Source organism: Bidens hawaiensis, unplaced genomic scaffold (genome assembly GCF_021521415.1).
Source record: "Bidens hawaiensis isolate Kalapana, Puna unplaced genomic scaffold, B.hawaiensis_p1.1 tig00000955_1, whole genome shotgun sequence".
Classification (NCBI taxonomy): Eukaryota; Viridiplantae; Streptophyta; class Magnoliopsida; order Asterales; family Asteraceae; genus Bidens; species Bidens hawaiensis.
The window spans coordinates 47,215-70,523 of record NW_027491057.1 but is presented as its reverse complement, the minus strand read 5'-3'; the positions used below and the strand labels follow the sequence as shown (position 1 = coordinate 70,523).

The 23,309-nt window shown below is 34.1% G+C and overlaps 1 pseudogene; it reads left to right on the top strand.

Moving 5' to 3' along the window:
• Nucleotides 1–467: 467 nt before the first annotated feature.
• LOC143549091 (GRAS family protein RAD1 pseudogene) lies at nucleotides 468–2,242 on the top strand (annotated as a pseudogene).
• The last annotated feature ends 21,067 nt before the right edge of the window (nucleotides 2,243–23,309 follow it).

The following is a 23,309-nucleotide window of genomic DNA, read 5'->3' as shown; positions in this document are numbered from 1 at the left end:
AAAAAAGTCCACATCAAATATAGATAGTCCTAAAACACAGCTGTTTATGATTTATAACGGTTATGTGGCTACTTGGAAGATATTTAATCCTAACCAAAAGCTGAATTTTACCGAAAACATACAATCACAGGGGACCTCAAAGGTACATCAAATCTACTGTCATTAGCATACCAAGCTACCAATAAAGTGGGAAAATGCTGATCCTAGTTAAACCTCAAAAACACTTTTGGGTCCGTAACAGTATTCCCTATAGGAAAACAACAATTGATATTAAACTTTATCATATATTATTTGAAACCTAGGAAACAAGAAAATGGACAAAGCATCATAGAAATAGAAAACCTAGGAAACAAGAACGATGCAGTTACTTCTATACTTCTAGTGTTCTATATAAGCATCTGTCACCTGGTTTATGGTTCTCTCAGAGATTTATAAGATTAAAAAAAATAAAAGAAAAAAAGCTCGAAATGAGTCCACGTGTCTTCACACATCCACTTTATAGTAACCAAAGATGGAATCATCTAAAAGCTGGTGTCGATGGAGTTGACACGAGATTTAAATTTTGTGGTACAAAGAGAAAGGTAGATGGATCTTTTCATATGGGTACTTCTACAATATTGGAAGATCCATTGTATGCCCATGATGATGTTCATGCACATAACAACATTAAAGAAACAAACTTTGATCAAGATCTTTCTATATCTCCATTTTACCACCAATGTTATTCTAATGGTCCCTTTGGTCAGAAAAAGATAAAACGAACGGTTAGCATGCCTCACGCCACTGTGGGTGAAAAAAGTCTGATAGACAGAGTAGATGCCACCATCCGTCGTACTATCAGTACCAACAGCTTGCCCAAGCTTCGGTTTAGGGACCACATATGGACTTACACCCAAAGGTACTTAGCTGCGGAAGCTATTGAAGATGCAATCTTGGAAACCGGGCCCACAAAACACGAGGGAAGTGTGGATGGGATGCATCTTGTTCAGTCATTAGTCTCATGTGCTGAAGCCGTTGCGTGTCGTGATAAAGCACATGCTTCGAAGTTATTAGTTGAGCTTCGAGCCAATGCACTTGTTTTCGGTTCATCTTTTCAAAGAGTAGCATCATGTTTTATGCAGGCACTGACAGACCGGCTAGCCTTGGTGCAACCACTTGGGGCGGTCGGGTTGGTGACCCCAACACCGAACTTAAACGCCATTGGCTCGGAGAAAAAGGAAGAGGCTTTAAGACTAGTTTATGAAGTTTGTCCTTATATTCAATTTGGTCATTTTGTAGCCAACTTAGCAATAATGGAAGCCTTTGAGGGAGAGAATTTTGTTCACGTTGTTGACCTTGGGATGACACTTGGTTTGCCACATGGACGGCAGTGGCGTGGATTGTTAGAGAGCCTTGCTAACCATCAAGACCGGTCTTTACGCCGCATCAGGATCACTGCAGTTGGACCATGTGTTAACCGGTTCCAAGTCATTGGAGATGAGCTGGAGGCTTATGCACATGAACTTGGCATAAATTTGGAGTTTTCATATGTGGAAAGTAGCTTGGAAACCCTAAAGCCAGAAGACATTAAAACTTATGAAAACGAGGTTTTAGCAGTAAACAGCATTCTACAACTTCACTGTGTGGTGAAAGAGAGCCGTGGTGCTCTAAACTCGGTTCTTAAAATAATCCATGAATTGTCCCCAAAAGTTTTAGTTCTTGTTGAGCAGGACTCAAGCCATAACGGGCCGTTTTTCCTTGGCAGGTTTATGGAAGCGTTGCATTATTACTCAGCCATATTTGATGCCCTTGATGCAATGCTGCCCAAATACGACACCAGAAGAGCAAAAGTTGAACAATTTTACTTTGCAGAAGAAATCAAGAATATTGTCAGTTGTGAGGGGCCTAACAGGGTGGAAAGGCATGAGAGGGTGGACCAATGGCGAAGGAGAATGAGCCGGGCAGGGTTTCAGGCTGCACCAGTTAAGTTGGTGACTCAGGCAAAGCAATGCCTGTCTAAGATCAAGATTTGTGAAGGCTATACGATTGTGGAAGAAAGGAGTTCGTTGATTCTTGGATGGAAATCAAAGCCCATTGTGGCTGCTTCTTGCTGGAAATGTTAAGCAAGTTATAATATCTTTCCCTATTTGAATCTTCAATCCAATAAAACAGTATGTAAGCTTCGATCAGAGCAACATTTAGTGTGTGAGGGCACTCACTATGATGTTGTGAGATGAATAAATGTACCGCATGTGTCAATGTGTGTATCCTGATATCAAAAGAAAAGAAAACCGAGTGTGTGAACACGTTCCATGGACGTATGACGAACAGATTAAATGAACTAGTTATTGATTTGGTGTGTGTGTGTTTATTATGTACTGAGATAATAAAAAAAGGTTTAAACATGGTCCAACAAGATGCATTTCAATCTGGGATGAAAAATGACCGATTGCAACTCTAGCCCATAATAAATAACTGGAATTTTATAGCATTACATTGTAAAGAATTTGAATTTTCTTTAATAAAACAACACTATGATTCAAATCCGCCATTATCACAATCACAATAACAATTAAGAGCTATACTTATAAAGTCAAATTCAGATTCATACTTCAAACAGGCGGTGATGGATCAACTATACTTCCCTGTTGGAGTTCATGATCAAGAGAAGGCGACAAACTTGCAGAAGAGCCATAATCCTCTACTTCCATTGCACTATCATCACACAAAATTATCTTGTTTCTAGAAGCCTTGTATTTTGAAAACATGTGCAAAACAGATATGTTTCCACGCAATTTTTCTTTCGAAACAATCATAGATTGACTATCACTCAAGCTAGAAAAAGAGCCCGTTGAAGCACAATGTTCAGCAGCATTCACTGTCATTGATGCTTCATTAGATGAAACAGTAGACACTGATGGACTCATGCTCGTTTTTGTAGATTCCTCAGGAATTGATGTTTGATTAAGTTGAGAACCTTGTTGTAGCTTCAGAAGTGTCTTCTCTATATAACACAAAATTAGCATAAATTTATTAACAGGTCACAACGTGAAGAATCCGATAATAAAATTAATCATATGGCTTATAAATATGAATATAACTACTCGTTAGATTTAATAACACTCTAGAAAAAAAATTCAATCTTTTCAAATTCCAGCCAACATTTGACATCATTTATTCATTATCCACTTAATATGCAAAGCACACAAAGATCATAATCATACATATTCTATAATAAATCTAAGAATTTAATACATTAGTAATATGCAACAACAGCTATTCATGTGTCAGAATTCAAAACAGATACAGCGGTATTGGTCTCTTAGCATTGATTATCTTTGCATACAAAATGCACCAGTACATGTTTTTCTTATTAGATTTTCAAGATGACTTCATGTCTGCACGTAATAAACAGTGAACAGATTCACAGCACGGCTATACAAACTCAAGATCTGATCAAGCTTACCCAGCTGAATATGAATAAAATTTACAAAAACAATTGCATCACATGACTCTAATACCTAGGGGTGCACACAAGCTCAAACCGAGCTTAGACTCGTTAAAGATTTTTCTCAAAATATATAAAAATAATTAAGCACGTATATACATTAATTAATAAATTACAAACAAGCCGATCCCAAGATTTTAAAAACGGTTCACAAGCGAAACTCAAGCTTTAGAAAAAAAAGCTGAAAGCGGTCCGAGCTCAAGCTCTCATAAGTGAAAAAGAAAGTCCTAAATTACCATGACTAAGGAATCAGAAATTGAATTTTAAATGTGAAACCTTTCAGCTGCTAATTTACATTCGTGAATTGAAACAATCAATAATAAATAAATAAATAATAATAATAATAAGAGAATCGTACCGTAAATAGAGAGAGAATCGTGTTTGAGAAGCTTGGAAGGAGTCCTCTCCATCTCCAACACTTCCAGAGAGCTCAATGAGCATGTCCGCACCCTCCCCAGCATCCTCTCTCTCTCTCTCCCTCTGTCTCTGTCTCTGTGCTGTGCGTGAAATAAATATTTATTAGAGAGAGATGAAGATGAATTGGATTGGATTGGATTGGATTGGCGGTAAATGGTAATCGGATTATAAATTTGGTGGCGGGAAACACATGAATCAATCTGGAGGATGATTTTATTTTATTTCGGTTTCCGCTAGGGCTAATGTTTTCGGTTTTCCCTCTTTCTTGATCCTTATTTATTTATTTATTTTAAGTTGATTTCTCATTTACTCCCTTAACTCTATGTTGCCATGTTGGTCTTCAAATAAGGTCCATAAACTATCTCTTAATTTGCAACAACATTTCGATGGAAGTAGGGCTGTTTAAAAAGCTCATCGTTTGAAATTTGTGGCTCGTTTGATAAGAGCTCGAATAAAACTAGCCAATAAAAACTTTATTTTAAACAACCTGAGCTGAATTGCCTCGTTTGTCACACCCCAAAAATCTTAGTTTAACAGCGGAAGACATAGTCAACTAATTTGGGCGGTGACAGACACCGTTTAGCCATCAGTATTTAAGCACAACATATTAACATACAAGTTGGACTTTTATTCATTACAAAATGTCATGAATACACGTGCCAGAGTACACGTTTTGTTTAAAATAGAAGTCCAACACTCAAGTATTACCCACTTGTTTTTCCCACATCATCTTCACGAAGCCTCCGGTTTTCATTTACCTGAAAACACGTTAAAATAATTTTGTCAACACAAAGGTTGGTGAGTTCTCAATTTAAAAAAAAATATCTTTACCCAATTATTATTTATCGGTATATGCCACTTGGTCCACACGTGACCAATATTTTCAATTCGTTTCCTTGCCTTTAATTGGCCAAGGTCCACTTTCATTTTACACACGAAAGTTATTCAAATTTTCACACCGGTTCTCGCTTTACCACGAGAGACCATATGCCCCTCCTTTCGCTATAAAAGCGAAAGTGCATAAGATTCAATGTTTTATTTAATAAGTGTGATAGTTATAGACTAGCTAGGAATATAATAAATGTATGACTCCCTTAAAATCTATAATCAAAGCGTATGCCAATCGAAATATTTATCACTTACCCCATTGGCACGACCGGTGATGATAGGGCGTCACCCCAATAGATCTATCAATATTTCTATGCCTGTTTAACAGTTAATGATTATAAGGTTGCGGAAAAATGATCTCGATTTATGCCCTCGATAGCCCGACCATACTGGTCAAATTTAAAGTCATTCCAATACCACAGTTGTCCAAATAAAACGCGTTTTAACCCAAACGTGTCTTCCCCAAAAACATTTATAAAATTATTTAAATGTGTCAAAACAATGGGGATTTATGAGAAACTCACATTTGTCTCAGCACAATTAACACATACGAGATGAAACACAACCTTTTGATGCAAGATCTTAACAACAGTCATCAAATGATAACCGAATTTCCTATGTTTAATACAAATATATATTAACACATAACACATACACAAGTAGGAACGTATCCTAACTTAACTCGTTTATCCTCATGTGTCTTATTTATCATAATTGTAATTATTAAATTACGAAGTTCTATCATTTTAGAAAATCGTAACCGACCCGGATGCTTCAGATTATCGTATAATTATAAACTTAGTTCCAAACCATTTTTATATAAGTAATACATTTCTCGAAACTAGAAATGGATATTATTTAATAAAAAGTATGTATATTTGTTGTAGAATTATAATATCCTTTTATTAACCGGTTATCTGAATAATTTATTTGGTCCAAATGTCGTATATATATATATGGGGTAAGGATCCTAAGAGAACAATTGGCAAATTGAGAACTTTGAGAACCATTTTGAACCACTAAAAAAACCTCTAAAAAAATATTTAAAAAATTATAAAAAAAACAAAAATTTTAAAAAAGTAAAAAAACCAAAATTCTTATATTTCATTATGGTTTCATAAAAAAACGATTTTTTTTAATTCGTATCATACCTATACATATATGTATACATTCATTTAATCTCTGGTTACGTAATGTACACATATGTACATTATCATTTACCTTAAATTGTACATATGTGTATAGAAAAAAAACATGTGTGTAAATATTATACATATATGTATAATTAAAAAAAACGATTTTTTTTCTTTTTAATTCGTATTATACCTATACATATGTATACTTTCATTTAATCTCTAGTTACGTAATGTACACATATGTACATTATCATTTACCTAAAATTATACATATGTGTATAGGAAAAAAACATGTGTGTACATATATGTACATATTTGTCACACCCTCAAAATCCAATAACGGAGTTTTACCGTCAGAGGGTGTGAACTGGCAGGATCGGAATCATCAGTTATAATCAAATTATAAAAACGTTTAAATGCAAATAAGTGCGGAAGCGTAAAAACCTTAATTCAAAAGCTGCGTCACGCAGGACGACTTAAAACCAAAGATAACTGTTAAAAATAAGTTTGCAGAATAAAAGTGTTTTCATTTAATGCATGCTCCTAAACCGCGCGCCCGCCTCGGCTACCTGAGAATAACATACTAAAAGTGTCAACACAAGGTTGGTGAGTTCACAAGTTATATAAGATAAATCGTTTAGCGTTTTGCGTAACCTCGTTACGGCGTTTCAGTGTTGCGTAACCACGTTACGGCGTTTAAGTGTTGCGTAACCACGTTACGGCGTTTAAGTGTTGCGTAACCACGTTACGGCGTTTAAGTGTTTTGCATTACCAGATAGTGTTACGTCAAATTATATATCGATAGGTAGCTAATCTATACAACAAGTATCGCTAAGTGGTTCGAGACCGAAGCTGACTGTTTATCAAGTGCCCGTCACCAGGTCAACCCAGACCATGGTAAGTGTTAGCCAAAATTACACCCACTCAACCTCCAGTTGAGCTTAGCGTCGGGTGGGGTTTGTCAAACCCAGTAGTACTACTCAACAGTGACTCGCTATTCCAAATATTAACCGGTTCGATGTGTGGGACTTCAAATGTTACGTTTGCCGCTTAGCCTTTACAAGTGATATATAATTTATAACAAAATCTTAAATATGCGTTTATCTCAGAAAATGCGTTTATCGGAGTATGTTATCTCCCCCAAGTGAAAAACGTTTGAAAACATTTCAAAGAGCGGGGTAAGTGAAACTCACTGTTTGCGAAGAATATCCCGATATAGATCACCAAGTGATGCGCGTCGTAGAAACTTTCTAGCGTTCTAAATAACAAATAGATTTTCTAAGTATCGGTACGTTTAACGAGTCTCTAGACTCGGCACATAATACCTATGCACGTAACAGATTTCGTTTTTCGTTTGTGAATCGTGTGTGACTTAAACAAGTACAATTGTGATACGATACATGAGTGAGCAATTACTTTCGTGTCACGTACTAATAACATACTTTACTAGCAATTATCCCCGTAAGGGCATTTTGGTCAACAAACAAAATTAACTAACCATTATTCCCCATAAGGGCAATTTGGTCAATTCATGGCAATCAATTAGCAACTATTCCCCGCAAGGGTATTTTGGTCAAAACATAACAAATATATAAAAACTATCATATTTCATGCATTTTTACACAACTCAGCAGTTAGTTTCATTATGACAGAATTTCTACTTGAAAGATTGTACTATTTCACCGATCATAACGTCTCAATTAATTCACCAAAAATCACCACATAAGCATACATATCTTAGGTTTCCAGAACATATTTTATCTTATTTTTATTCCACATATTTTTCTTATAATGACCAAAACATTACAGCAAACTCATATCAGTCAGATTCATGCGCAACAGAATGTTATTTGCAATTCCCGTTAAACGAAAAATCCAATAAATGCAAGACCACTTGGGTTTGGTTCCTAACTCAATGAGTCAACTTCCAGAAGTGGAACCAACCCAATTGGCCTCGTGGTTCATGAGATATAACATTTACAACTTAACCTAACAGCAGGTCTAACAGCTCAGCTTTGCACCACGTTTTTGTAAAATAATAAGAGTACACTTCTACTTGTCCAAAAATTACAAACTTATACTTCATGGAAACTAGACTCAACCTAGTTTACTGCAGTACCCACAATCTCAACCAATTTTCACGTTTACACTTCGTTACAGTCATTTAAACATCGTATACACATTCTGCCCAGATTCTGTTCACATCAAAACTTAACAATTTCACTAGCCATGGATCACAAATAAATCATATAACATGCTAGACACTAATACTACTATCCATGCATCTCAATTACACCATACATACAAGATTAGGGTTTGTGTTTTAACTCAAATCAAAGACAACAATGAATCATGCAACAACATCAATCTAGTTATCAATTCATTATCCAAATAACAACAATCATATTAACCATATACATGAACAAAATCGGCTGCCTAGGGTTTGTACTTAACCCATTAAACATCAAAATTAAACAACAATAAGGTAAAGGATGATCAATTATACCTTCCTAGCACCTAGTTCTTGGATTAATCACTTGATTTGATGTGTATATGTGTGTGTTCTTGTGGACGGCAGCCGTGGAGAACAAAGGGAGGGCCGATCGGGGTTTGTGGTGTGGGGGAAAAGAAAAGAAAATAAGTTAGGGTTTGTAGTTAAGGTTATATTTATAATTATACAAGTTACACTCTAGTCCCTCTACTTCCAAGTGTTACATCTCTAGCCTAACTAATTGGTTCTTGTTTCTTGTTTAACATTCCACATAACATAATCAAGTAACACACATATATCTAACACATAATTATCACATAATTATTGTTTTGACGTTTTTCGTTCATTTATCAATCGTTTGCGTCAACTCGTTTGCGTTTCGGTACAAATCCCGAAAGACTACACATGTAGTAAGTGTTAAGCGTCATTTAAACCCTAGTTTAAATGTAATGAAGTGTGCATTATAGATTTAACGATCTTAAAGTTTGAATTGACGGAGTTGAGTTAACGGAGTTAACCTGAAATTGACGATTGTCACATCATTCCCATGTTAAAGAATTTTCGTCCCGAAAATTTGAGTCAAGTCGTGATGAGAGAAAAAAAAATTTTCATTTTGTCATAATATTATACATATATGCATAATTTAGCTAAACTGATATTTTTTTATTTTTTTTAGAAACCGGGATGATAAATAAGAACTTTGGTTTTTTTATTTTTGTGTTTTTTTCATTTTATTAATTTTTTAATTTTTGAGTTTTTTTGTGGTCCAAAATGGTTCTCACAGTTCTCAATTCCCAAAAAGTTCTCACATGAATCTGATCCTATACATATGTATATATATATATATATTTCATAAATTTACACGAAATTGTCCAAGTCTCGATTATGCCGTTTTTAACACTCGAGTTAGCTAATGGTTTTCTAATTAATTATTAACAATCTTTTCACTGTCCAAGTTATTTCCGATAACGATAATTACAATAATCTCTCGTTATATAACTTTTTCAACACTTAAAGATATAAAATATATGCCTCCTCGCGTACGGTTCGAGTCTAGAAATCTGCTCAAAACCTGCATGCAATGCGATCCGGATACACCAACGCGTTCGTTTTTGCGTCACGAACGTTTCTCCGGTTTCGAATCGTCCGTACGACACCTCAAAACCTACATGCAACCCGTTTTAATAAATTATTTTCGTTATGAAATTTGACCAGTAACTTACGAAGCTTATAACTCACCATCCAGACATTTGATAATCGATCCCTTAGGTGGAATCAAAGATCTATGTGTTAGGAAGGCTCACCGAAAATTTAAGCTCGAGCCGACGGTCGGATCTCCGGGAATCTGCTTTTCTTTAAAGCTGCGTTTTCAAAATCCGCCCAGCTAACTGAGTCCGAAAATGAGCCTAGAAACCCAACTTAAACTTCTCTGATCCTCATCTCCATCGTTCAAATTGATTATCTATGGGTTACGAACCCTCTGTAAAAAAATCAAGATGATCGGACCGTTAGATCTTCGGTTATTGAACGATATTTACAGACATGCAAAACTTATACAGTCTGTCCAGATTTTAAAACGCATTTTTAATGAACTTAAGCTCAAAATTAGGACGATCGGAACTTACCATCGCGTTCGGGACGTTGAAAATTGGTTCCGGGTTAATGACGGGCTTTGGCCGCCGGCGGACCACCACGCCGGACCGCCGCCGGCCTCCGGCCACCTTGCCGGAATTCTCTAACCTCTCTCTACCCTCTATCTCTCTCTAACAATGCAGATTTGTGATGTGTAATGAATGAAAAAGTGGAGATACCCCACTTATATAGGCGCATTTTGAACGAGTTTCACGATCGTGTCTCGGTCTCTCGCTTTCACGATCCCGCTACTACAAGTGGCGTTGTATTTTCCAAATACATTTCGCCAAAATATTTATCCCGTTTCCAACTTAAATTTGTCTCGTTAACTTATTATTTCCACTAATAAGTTATTATTGATCGTTTTCTAGTGTCGGTGTCGATACCGTGTTACTCCAAACTTAATAAAACTAGTGTAGTTGTTTTTCCCAAAAACAACCCATCCAAGCTTATGGTGTCTTTAGAATTACTTTATCCACATAATAAACCTCAAAATATAACGACGGTATTAACTTTTACAAACTTATAGGTACAGGTGCTCTAACGCCAGTGTTCGAAAATTACTAATTTGCGTTTTCCCGCTTCGTTATAACTCAGAATTGAGTCACGTTGTCACCTTTGTTCTCGGTTTTCAGTCCTCTACAATACTCAATTGAATCCAGCCATAGATATTTTCTCGAATATCGGTTGAATATTCGCACGTTTTACCGAAAACGTTCGTTTCTTCTAACTTATCACCAAAATTTCTTTATTCGGTCTAACTTCTCACGTGCATTCCTTTATATATTAACTTCATTCTTAGAATAAAATAATATCTTAACTTACGGTCTTAATTCTCACTTAAACCGGCCTAAACATGTCTTGATCTCGATTAAGGAATATAATAATACCTTTTATTTTGCCGGGTATCACATCATTTTTGTATTAGAGCCAAAATCGACCAAAGCTCGGCTTGTTGGCTCGATCTTAGGTTCGTTTAACTTCAAAATTGAGCTCGAGCCTTTGTTGAGTTGCCTCGTTTAATTTTGAGCTCAAGCTCGAAACCACCCTGGCTTGACTCGAGATCGACTTGTAAACAGCCCTAGATGGAAGACGTTTAAGGGGTGTTTGGGATTCTTTATTTTTACCTCCTTATAACTTATTTAAGTTATAAGTTACAATATTGTTAATTATCATCTTATCCTCTCACATATCAAACAATCCACCCCCCCCCCCCCCTTTTACTTTTCAATAAGCTATAAGTCATAAGTTGCTAAAATAAGCAAATCCCAAACACCCCCTTATTGCATGACCAGATTTTAAGTAGATAGCTACATAAGTGTACGTGTATTTTTTTTTTAACCGAGATACATAAGAAATTTATGCAACTGCCTACACAACATTTTACAAACTATATTTTAACTTATTTTAATTATTTATAATATATTATAATTAATACTAAATATTCAATAAACAATATTTTATTAAAACCGACATTAAGAGTTAATGTTTCGTGTCAATTGGTCTCGTAATAGGTTTACGTGTGTCCATGTATATATATATATATATATTATATTATATTATCTTATAATACACATAGGCACCTCCTCATCTCCCACAATCTCTCTCCATCAGATCAGATGCGGTTAAATTAAATGTCCCATTAAAATCTCCGGCAACAATCCCGGCGAGGTTTACATCCGGCTCTTGCGTTAACGAGCATTTAATGCTTATGCGTTATATGTTTCATTCCGATTCAACTATTACCAGCGGCTCTTAAACATTCCCCCAAATTTCAATCATTCTGATTCAACTATTCCCAAACTTCAGGTATAATTATTTTGTATCATTCTTGATTGTCGATTTAATTTCTGATTGTATGATTCTTGATTGTTGCTTTAATTTCTGATTACTACATTCAGATTACCGACGGCTTTTAACAAATCCCTTTCCCCTAAATCTCAATCATTCCAATTCAATTATGCCCAGTTAGTATCGAACTTCATGTATAATTATTTTGTATCATTCTTGATTACAACTTTTTTATATACAATTTTCACTATCATTACTCTGTTGATTTAATATCTGATTGCTACTTCTAATTCCAAATGTTTTACAATTTGATTTTTGGGAAATAAGAATACCTTAACATACTCACTTTGGTTTGCCCACAAGATGCTCGATCCTATGCTTCATTGATTTTAGTTGTTTACCATTTCTATTGTGAATTAAACTAGATAAATTTGGTGGCATATTTGGACCCTTTGTTGTTGATGTATGTTATACTGCAAGCGTTTGCAACCGCACCATCAGGTATGTTATTTTGATTTTACAACCGAAATTGCTTGTATGCATTTTGGGAATGAAGAACTTGGTTTTACTGTGCAGGATATACTTTATAACTAATTATGTTTTGTTTTGGTTTAGGTATGTTTGTGAGGAATTGAGGATATAAATTATCAATGTTAACTTTGTAGGATGAAAACCAGAGTAACAAGGGCCTTGGTGAACTATATGCGGTTAGTATCGTCTGCTTTATACTGTCTTTTGGCTGCTTTGTTTTATACTCATGCTCTATTTTCTACATCTTTATATGTGATGTCATATATTAATGTTTTTGTGTTACACTTTTACTTGTTATCTTTTTGCAGGATGAGTATGCTCAACAATAAAAAAAACTGGAATGATTTCATAATTATTGTCTTTCTCTGATGAGTAAAAGGAGGTGCTTCTATTTTTTCATTCTCAATGTAGTTTACTGTTCTATGTTTATCGTTATAATTATACCATAAGTTTTATATGGACATTTCTCATGAAATTGCATAAATGATTGACACGAATCGTATCTTGTAGAAGCTAGAGTAACTAAAACTTTATTCCATTATTCATGTGGAGTCATTGTTTTATGAGAGTTTTTGATTCATTATTTTTTTAGGTGAGAAGATTTATTTACAAAACAACTTACAATAATGTGTTTTGCAAATTATGAATCTTCGGGTAGTCAAATTGAAATATCCGTCGAACCCGGTCTCTCTGCAATTGTTGGTGCTTTTGCTTCAAAAGAGTTCCTGTTTCCATCACTTTCATTTGACATGTTACATAGTGCATCGGATGGTGTTGAATAGGATTAAAGTAGGTATATATTTTCATATTTTTCTGGATAATTTTGGGTACAAACTTTTGATTTGGCCTGAACGGACAAAAGCAAATTTTCTCAAACAAGACACGTGTTGGTTTGTTGACTAAATGAATAAGGAATTTTATGATGACTCGTGACAGAATATATTGAGACCTTGCTTTAAATGTTTTATTGAAGTTTGTATTGTTGCAATACGTTGAGGACAATGATGCTCAGAAACTTGTGAACAAATGCCTTGTTAATGTGTTTGGCATTGAAGATAGGGTAAAGGTATTTTGTTTGTTATATTTTTTATTTCTGATGTTTTATTCAAAAAACATGAAAGTGGGTTAAAACCTTATGATGCCACGTTCTGAACAGGTGTGAAGAGGGCAACTGTTGCTAGACCATGAGCCAGTACATTGTGTCGAGAATACATTCGAGAGCATGGATGATAGGAAAAACTAGCACTAAGACGTGCTGAAGATCATTATAGTTGTGAGTACAGTTGATTAGTTGCATAATTACTAGGCATAACGAACCGAACGAACATGAGCGGGGTATGTTCATGTTCTCTTATTTAACTTAAACTGAACAACCGATTAAACACGAGCAGTTAAACGTACGAGGTTTTCTTGTTCGTGTTCAATGGTTAAGAAAATGAAGGTGTTTATGTTTATTTTTGTTCGTTCGTTAATGGTATAAACGAACAGCTCACCAACGTAAACGAACATACGTACGAATATAGTTGAACTAGATGAACGAATATAAACGAATGCAACTTAGCGAACACCAATTGAAAGTAAACATGGATTTTAATCTGTGGGGCCCAAAAATTAATAGAGATAGTGATATGTAAATTTAATATAAGCGAACATTAATGGATGTAAAAAAACGAACGAACATAGGCGAACTTTCATGGACAAGAGACATGTGGGTTGTTTAAGTAAATGAACCAAACCCATACCAAAATTACTTTTAAAAGTTTATACTGCGGGTGAAATTTATAGCAGGTTATGTATTAATTGATTTTTCCTTACTACTTGGCTTTGAAGCATTTTTTTTCTTTGGTCCCTTTGTAATGCATTAGAGATTAAATGACATCCTCTCTAATAATAAATCTGCAGAATCACCAACTGGAATGTGAAAATCTTTAGGTGACATGCTACTAAATATTTTTTTTTTCACAAATGCAGTTATGACTAAAACTTGATAACATGTTAAAAGTGTTGTCTACACAAGTGATAGGAATATCGCCGGTAACGGATAGAAAATTGAAACTAAAATGAAATGGATAGAACAACGATTCGTTTTCGGACACAAACACAACACGAAAATAAACCGTAGGGCTTCGATAACCAATCATAGATAGAGATACAGATTCACCACTCTGGCTAAGAACCGTGTCTAAGATCACCACCCGAAATGCCAAAATCAAGCTAGCATAGACGAATCAATTTTAACTCAAAATTCATTGAGAGAAAATCAATATATATATATATATATATTATCAGAACACAAAACTGGCCTCCATTCCTTTCATCGTGAGTTACATAATAGAATTACATGACCAGAAAGAAACTGCTCTAAACAAGGGATAACTACCTTTGACTCCTAACAAAATTACCAAATTTTAAATGAAGAAAACTAACAGTAAAATTAGAAATTAGATTGTAGAATTAAAAATAAATATCGGATATTTGAGTCTTCATGCTGCACGTGGTTGTGAGTTGTGACCATTAGTAATCCAAGACCTCATTTTTGTATGGAAAATGCATTTACCCAATTTACTATAATGCCCTTGGAAGATGTGATGAAATGTTGAAAGCAACAATATTATTATCGCTATTTGCTAACCATGGGTCTGAAGTCTGAACACACACACACACACACACACATACACATATATATCCACCTGGATCAAAAGGACCCAAATGTTTCCTGGTTGAACTGACCCACCTTTTGTTTTGATAATCATTAATGGTTAGGATCCGTTGACACAAGAGATGTATATCAATAAGTTTCCTACATGCTCATTTGGTTGTTATGCTAGGAAAAGGTGATGTTTTGAGTTTGACAATTAAGAGAAGTGGCCTTTAGGACAACTAGGATGATCCCGAAGGTTGCTATAGCAAAGTATTGTAACGGTTTTTATAGATTTGCCTACATTTTCTAACAACAGGACTAGAAGTTCTTGCAAATTATTAACCATCTGAATTGGCGTTTTAATGGTAACACGTTAAAGTTATGTCTGTAGACTCTGTAAGACTGTAGCTATAAGTTATATTTGTCATTAGTAACAAACTTTGCAGGTTGTATCTTTTCTTTGTTAGCAATTCAGATTTCAAACGGTACTATGGCATGTGAATTTAGGGGTTGGGCCGACCCGTTCAATTTTATAATTTATAATTTTCAAGTTGGAGTTTGATCAAATAAAAACTGAAGTTGTAGATTAGTGCAAAATGGTAAAATCAATTTGACTTTTGAAAGTCAAAATTGTAAGTTTTGTTGACAATATTGAAACAGGGGTTATTTAGAGATACAAGATAATTGGTTAATTTTAACTATACTACTTTCATTTTGACCAAGTGAAAGTCAAACGGGTGCATAGTGGATTTTTGTAATAAACTATTGTAGTAATCATGAATCAAGTTTCGGGCTATAAGTATCGAATATGAGACAACTTTTAATCGGGTATACGGGTCAATAATTTGCAGAAAGGCCAAACTTACAAAAAGAAACTTTTTATTTTCATTTTGACATGATTCAGAACTTTGGTCACGAGTATTTAGGCTGGTTCAGTAAACCAATACATAAAAACTAATAGGCCATTTTTAACTTCAATTTAAGGATTCAAATGGTTACGAATCGGTTTCAAGTTCCGGGTATCAGTCAAAACAAAAATATTATGTCAAGGGCAATTTTCCTTCGCATATCACACCTAATTTTTTGATTCACGCATCAAGTAAATTGGTTTACCTTTTCAATGTATGTCGAACAAACTTAGTAGGTTCAATTGCATATTTCCCCCTCTAAACCATGTTTAATTGCAATATACCCATAAAAATATCAATTGCATATTTCAGAAATATTATTCCCCATCTTTTAATGAAAATTCTATACTGACAAAATTGCCCTTTTATAACTTCTTTATTTTTGAACCCCTCCAGAAATTAAAATAAATAAATAAAAATCATAATACTAAAAAAAGTGCAAAATTAAAAAATGTAAAAAAAAACACAAAATGTTTATCTAGCATCCCCTCGTTCAAAAAAAAATAAAAAATTATTGGTTTAACTTTTAGTGTTAGAATTTTGGGTTGGGGGAGGGGGGTAGATTTTTTTAATCTAACGTCAGATTTAATCTAAAGTCAATTGTGACACCTTATCCAACTCACCCGTTTTATAACGTTATAGACTTATGACCTATTCATAGTTAACTCATAAGATACAATTCTAATAGTTAGCTCTTATTCAACTATATGAATCATTTGTACAATTACACAGCCCATGAGTCTAATCAAGCACCATCTGTGACATTTGTCAATTTCGGGTCTTGTTTGTATTAGTTTTTGTATTTGTTTATTATGTAAACCGACCCGATTTGTAAACCGAAGCTTATGTTATAATCAAAATGATGGATTTATGTTACAATATTGTTTCACACTTGTTGGGTCTTGAAAACATCCTATTTTTATTTTTATTTATTTATTTATTATTTATTTATTTATTTATTTTGTTGTTTTGTGTTTTTGTCTTGATCCATTTTGCATGAAAACTCTTGTGTCTCACACCCATATTTGACCACCAACATTACCCTATATATATACCACATTTCCTCTTCATTTTTCCCTTGCTACAACTCCAAAAAAAAACTCTCTCAAACATCAAAGATTCAAGGTTATCTTCTTAAGTGTTCTTTAAGGATTTTGGTCTTTCATCTTAATTAGTTTATGTAGCCTTATTAATACTTGTTTATGGTTGTGCAACATATATATAATATACACCCCTTGTTTACCTTTGGTAGTTACTTCTCCGATTCCGGTTGGTGAGGTTTCGGACCCCATAAGGCAAGGCTTCATGGAGGACTTCGTGTCCTTGATATATATACATCTATATAACTTGTTCATACATATTAATCTTGCTTATTTTAGTTTGTTGGTCATGTTTACAAGTTCCATGGTTATGGGTTTTTAAGAGTCTATGCTTCGGTTTAACCGTAAATAGCTCTAAACCGTAAACCGAACTTTGTTACTAGTTTTGTTTGTTTAAACATACTTAGTGTTAGATCTAAGTTTCTAAAATCATTTTTACAAATTCTATGGTTATGGGTTTGTAGAATCTTACCTCGGTCTTAACCCGAAACACGATCCGAACCGAAAACCGAACTTTTGTTTAAAGACTTTATTGTTAACTTTTGGTATTTTTTTATTTGTACATTATTATACAAGTTATTTAGTGTTTGGACATGTGGAAACCATCTATGAACTTGTTGTAAGATGGAAACCGAACCAAACCGATTCTTGCTCGCTTAAGACAAACAAGTGTGTTTTTTTTAGCTATCAAGACTTGTATATTTCTTTAAAAATAGTTACAAATTGATTTTTAAATATTTTCTTACGTACTTGGAAATGTTGGATCCAACGTGATCTCATAACAAAGTTTGGACCGACAAAACCGAACACTCGCTTAACGTGCGTTGTTAGTTCTAAAACAATGGAACTACATACTTGGTTAAGTCTTATTAAATTTTATTGAGTTATCTCATAACATTCGATATTTTGGAAAGTTGACTTTGGGTTTGACCAATTATCAAGACCCAAATCGACAACCCGAACACTCAATAAAAAAACCCGTTTTAGCATCTTTATTCCAAAGGGATTTGCATTCTTGCATTTTACCCACCTTATTACTTAACATAGATTGAGTAAATATTAAGGTTAGATACTTTAACCCGGTTTCGAGCAAACTTACATTTTTAAAGGGTTATTATTATAAATTCTTAAATAGTCACATTTTAAACCTTGAACTTCAATTATTTACATTTCTCAACATTTATTTTGTTTAAAGACCTTCAAGACAACCTTTCTAAATTCAAGACTTCTTTTCTTTTTAGGCATTGTGCGTTAAACTCGTCGTTCCGACAAATCTCCAAATTATCATCTTTCAAGTTTACTACTTGAAGGTGAGTACTTCATACCCCATTTTCCATCTTTTATTTTGGGGGTGACATTTCATACTTATTCAACAAAATGTTTTATATTTGAATCTTAAACCACAAACGTAGTTGTATACTTTACCTAAATAATTGCTCGATTTGGTGTTCTATGCTTATATGCCTATGTGTTTATCGCTTTTGGTTGGTGGAACTATAAAATCCTAGACTATTTGGCATCCCCTTATAGCAAGGTGTCGTTAACGTAATGCAATTAACGATAACTATAAAATCCTAGACTATTTGGCATCCCCTTATAGCTAGGTCGATAATGTGTTTAGCGATATCTATTTATCCAAATTACCACTTTTATTTATCGTTTCGTATGCAAGTTTTGTGACTATCTTTATTATATACTAATATGATTAAACTTATGAATTGCTCACCGACCTTTGTGTTGACAAACTTTATTTTATGAAATGTTGCAGGTTTGCATCTTGGTTGATTTATGATTGTGAAGAAAACGACATCAAAGACCTTAGGATATTAGTAAAAATGAACAATATCAATTTGCCATATTTTGTGATATCTTGTTTATGGTTATTTTATGGATAATTGTTATGTGACATTTTCGATGTTGTGAAATGAAATGAGTTTATTAAATACTGTCACTTTAATTAGTGTCATGTGCTATGGACAATCGTTACACCTCGGCATGTTCCGCCGCTTTTGGTCGGGGTGTGACACCATCAAATGCCAGTCACGCCCCCGCTATAACGCCCTAAATAGTTACTGATTGATTTCCCATCGCATCACCCCCTCCCCGGCACTGTAAACCGAACTCATATCGACCGCAGCCACATTGTGTTCCCGCTGCAACGCGCGGGCACACCTACTAGTATATATATATATAATAAATCATCATTACTTTGTTTAAAACCCGACACTAATATTGAGGATTTTCGTTGTTAAGTTGTTTTTATAAATTTACTCATATTTATATATATAAATATATATATACCTATTATTATTATTCGTTTTGAACAAACCATAATAAACGTATTAAATGTATCAAATGTATTAATTGTATTTTTTACCATTATTTTCGTTAAGGATTCTAAGATATATTACATTTAAACATTTATAATAGATCTCATATTATACTTATTTAAATTACATGTACGTAAACTCGATTTTATAACAAACAATGATTTTTATAATTAAATAATAATAACAATAACTAGTAGAGATCAATCGTTCAATCCATAAAGTACCCGACCATAAATATAACTCCAATCATATCGGAATCCTAAATTCATCATACGTATTACATCCTTTATAATTCATTCATAATATTATTTAATTAGGATTCTTGTCGGTAATTCTTGAAGAGCGTGATTTCCGCTTTCTTGTCATATACATTCCTGTTTGGCTTACTCGATCAGGTGAGTTTATCATTCCCCTATTTTACTCGATTTCATAAACGTTTTGGGGACATATACGTACGTAATCATATTTTCATACTATATATATTCAAACAAATGCATACGTGTTATTGTGAAGTGATTAATTAAACTTATGTGCTATTTGCTTACTTGTGTTATCATTCAATCAATCGTATGTTGGAATAACTATTCAATCAATCATATAGCGGGTATTCCTGCTGGTGACCAACGTCTGATTCGCTTGGCAACGGTCTACATACTTGTTTATGGTTTGATTATATTTACCGCACTTATCACGTTATGCTTATTTATATTGTTGTGTCAAAACTGGTGATATTCTTACTCAACTTTATGTTGACAAAACTCCATTTTATACGCATATGCAGGTTGCTTGTATTGAAGATTGAAGTTTGGACATGTAGACAAGACCTTAGGATATATTTAAGTTAATCTTTATTTGAGCTTATATTTGTATGTTTAAATTGTTTATTGTATTTAGATATTGTGTGTATAATTGAAATAAAATAATTAATTAGATATTGTCACATTTATATCATGATAGTATCTTCGAGCTGTGAGCAATCGGATCACGCCACGACATTTCCGCCTTAGATTGGGGTGTGACATATGATACTCTACTGCCTAACATTCTTTCATTCAGACACTACCTATAATCTATATCTATATTACATTATAAAGCATTTCTCTCTCTCTAAGACACCGTAATATTCAATGTTATTTAACTCTCTGGCAAGCCTCCGGCCACTATCCAATCTACGGCATGCCCGTTACGTGCCTTTAATTGGGCGCACACTTGAAACCGTCAATTCAATTAATGGTCGTATTGATATATAACCCACCCTTTCACCATCTTCGAAATTAGGGTTCGAAGAAGCAAATGTAAACTAACTTATTGGATGGATACAGACCTTGATGAGTTCAGGAAGACACAAATGTCGGATTGAACTGAATTGAAACTCGCGAGCTGAATAAATGAATCGAGAACAGTGGCCCTAGGTTACCATATTGTCTTTTGCACATCGGCTCTACTCACAGTCAAATGCCCTAGGTTATTCGAGTCGGCGTCTCAGTTACTCACAATCAAATGCCCTAGGTTATCCGAGGCGGCGTCTCAATGCCTAGATCGGCTCCTCGATCTTCATCGCGCGTTGTAGTTCCCTATCTGTTATGTTTAACAATTGCAATTATCTTCCCTGAATGTAACTGTTTAATCAATTTCTTAACAATTTTTATCATTACATATGAGGCTGCAAGGTTATGAAATAGCATATCACATATACCAGTGATTACATTCAACAACTACTATATCATTTAGCAGTTGAGCTTATACGCAAGGATCGTGCCTATGCTGATCACCGGGTTTTAATTTTATCACTACATTTAGTCTCAATAATCTGTTAATTTGATTAGTGAGGTTTGATTGTGTTTAATCCAATAGAAGATTGCTTGGTTCAATTGCTAAAGGTTTGATTGAGTTTGTTGCTGCAGTTACTATGTGTTTAGATTCTTCCATTGTCATGGATAGCATTCCCGGCTTCTCCGACTCATGAGCAATCTGATCATCTTTTTAGTAACTCTTTTTTTGGGTTATGCAGATAAGGTGTAGTTTCTTCCATGTTTGTATTTTTTTTTAATTGTTTATTGAAAATAGCTAGAAAAGTGCTTATAAGATAATGATATATTTTGATAGGTGAATGCCGTGCAACGAATGCTTGTGGCAACTTGAGATTGATAAGTGAGACTTTTGTTGGCCCAACTTTGAATCATCAGGGTAGGGTTAAGAAGATGGTAAAATTAATTTTTAATATTATTATTATTATTATTATTATTTTGTGAATAAAGAGGATTATGTAGATAAGGTGTTTGATCATTTGCTTGTATGGGTTTTGTAGACTTGGACACAAAGCCACAACAAACAATGGTAGAAATGCTTCCGCTTAGAATAACTGACGCAATAGATAGAAATATTAGAGGAATGCTTTCTACCCTTGGTGAGGCACGTTCACTCGTATTATTAGTCCAAAGGTGCATCTAATGTATTATCACTACCTCTTTTTATTTAGTTTTCTTGTTTTATTTAACATTGAGTGATGATGTAAAAAATTAGGAATACCAAAGTTAATTTATTGATCTGGAAGTGATGGAAACGTGCAAGGAGTCGGTCTCTTTGTCAACGCTGAACCAGAAAATGGCCATCTGGTTAGTGTAACACATCCATTTTTTTCACATATTTTCTTACTCTATTATGATATTTTACTATTGAGAAACTTAAATTTTTTGGTTTGAGGTTGTATTATGTTGTGTTGAGGGTCGTCCAGTGACACGAGCTGGAACCCGTGTAGGCGAGAGTTAATTGAAATCAATGGTGTGATCCTCATTTAGGATTTGATTGTTTACCCTTTACATTCAAGAAAATATCATATTATAAAAAATTATTAAATCTTTTTTACCAGGTGAAAGGCTTGACATGATTAGTGGTGGGGCGGCTGCACATAGCTTGAGCATCATGTAGGATAGGGATTCGACAAAATTGAAAATAGCAAAGGTACTAGAATTTGCTTATGAAATATATATCTTTTATTAGAAAACGAAAATTCAACCAATAACGTTATTGTATGCAGATCATGTGAGTTTAGTTTAGATGGCTTTAGTGATCAACTTTTGTTTGTGACCAGGTTTCTGAATCTTTCAACTTCAGTTTTTATTTTCGTACTATTATCTTTTAAATAATATTATTAGAGATGAGAGGCGGGGCCTGGAACGAGGCACTACTTGCAAATCAAAAGTCCATCATAGAATTAGGTGTTGTCACGTTTAGTGAGGATTACGCCCCCGCTATAAAACTCCGCCGAGGTGGAGAGGTAATTAATCCAACACTTATAACTCGTTGACATAAAACTGATTTGGTAAAAAGTGGGCTGGGTTGGTAACATGTCAAAACATACAATTATAATTAACTTGTTTCAACAATAATAACAACTTTTACATGCGGTTTGGCTTCGATCGATTCACTAGTTCAAAATTTTTATGAATAATTAGCAAGGCAGGTGAAACTATTAAGAGGACTTATGCATTCAATTATTTACTTTGTTGTGCTTGACTGATTTGACTCAATTGACTTGGTTTTTGTTATTGCGTATCAGGAGTGATAGATATGTGTGATTTTGCTGACAACATATTGGTTTTATACATATTTTAAAAAGATTATAAAACGTTGATGTGCAAGTATAAATGGCCTTTGTGTTTTATTCAATATAAATCTCACTTTATGATTGAATTATGTATTAAAATTAGAGAGTGGTCAATGATCAGGCTGATTCTCTTTCAAACTTTGGTTAAGGAAAACTTACCCTTATACAAGTTTTTAATCTCCAAAAAATTATCTTTTATTAGAAAACTGAAATTCAACCCATAAGTTTTGTCTAAACAGACTTGGCATCAGCAAGAAATACCCTATATATGCCAGATTGCGTTGTTATATATAAAAAAAATCTTATTGGACACTCCTGTGTAAACATTTAGAGTGTTTGTTTATGTGATG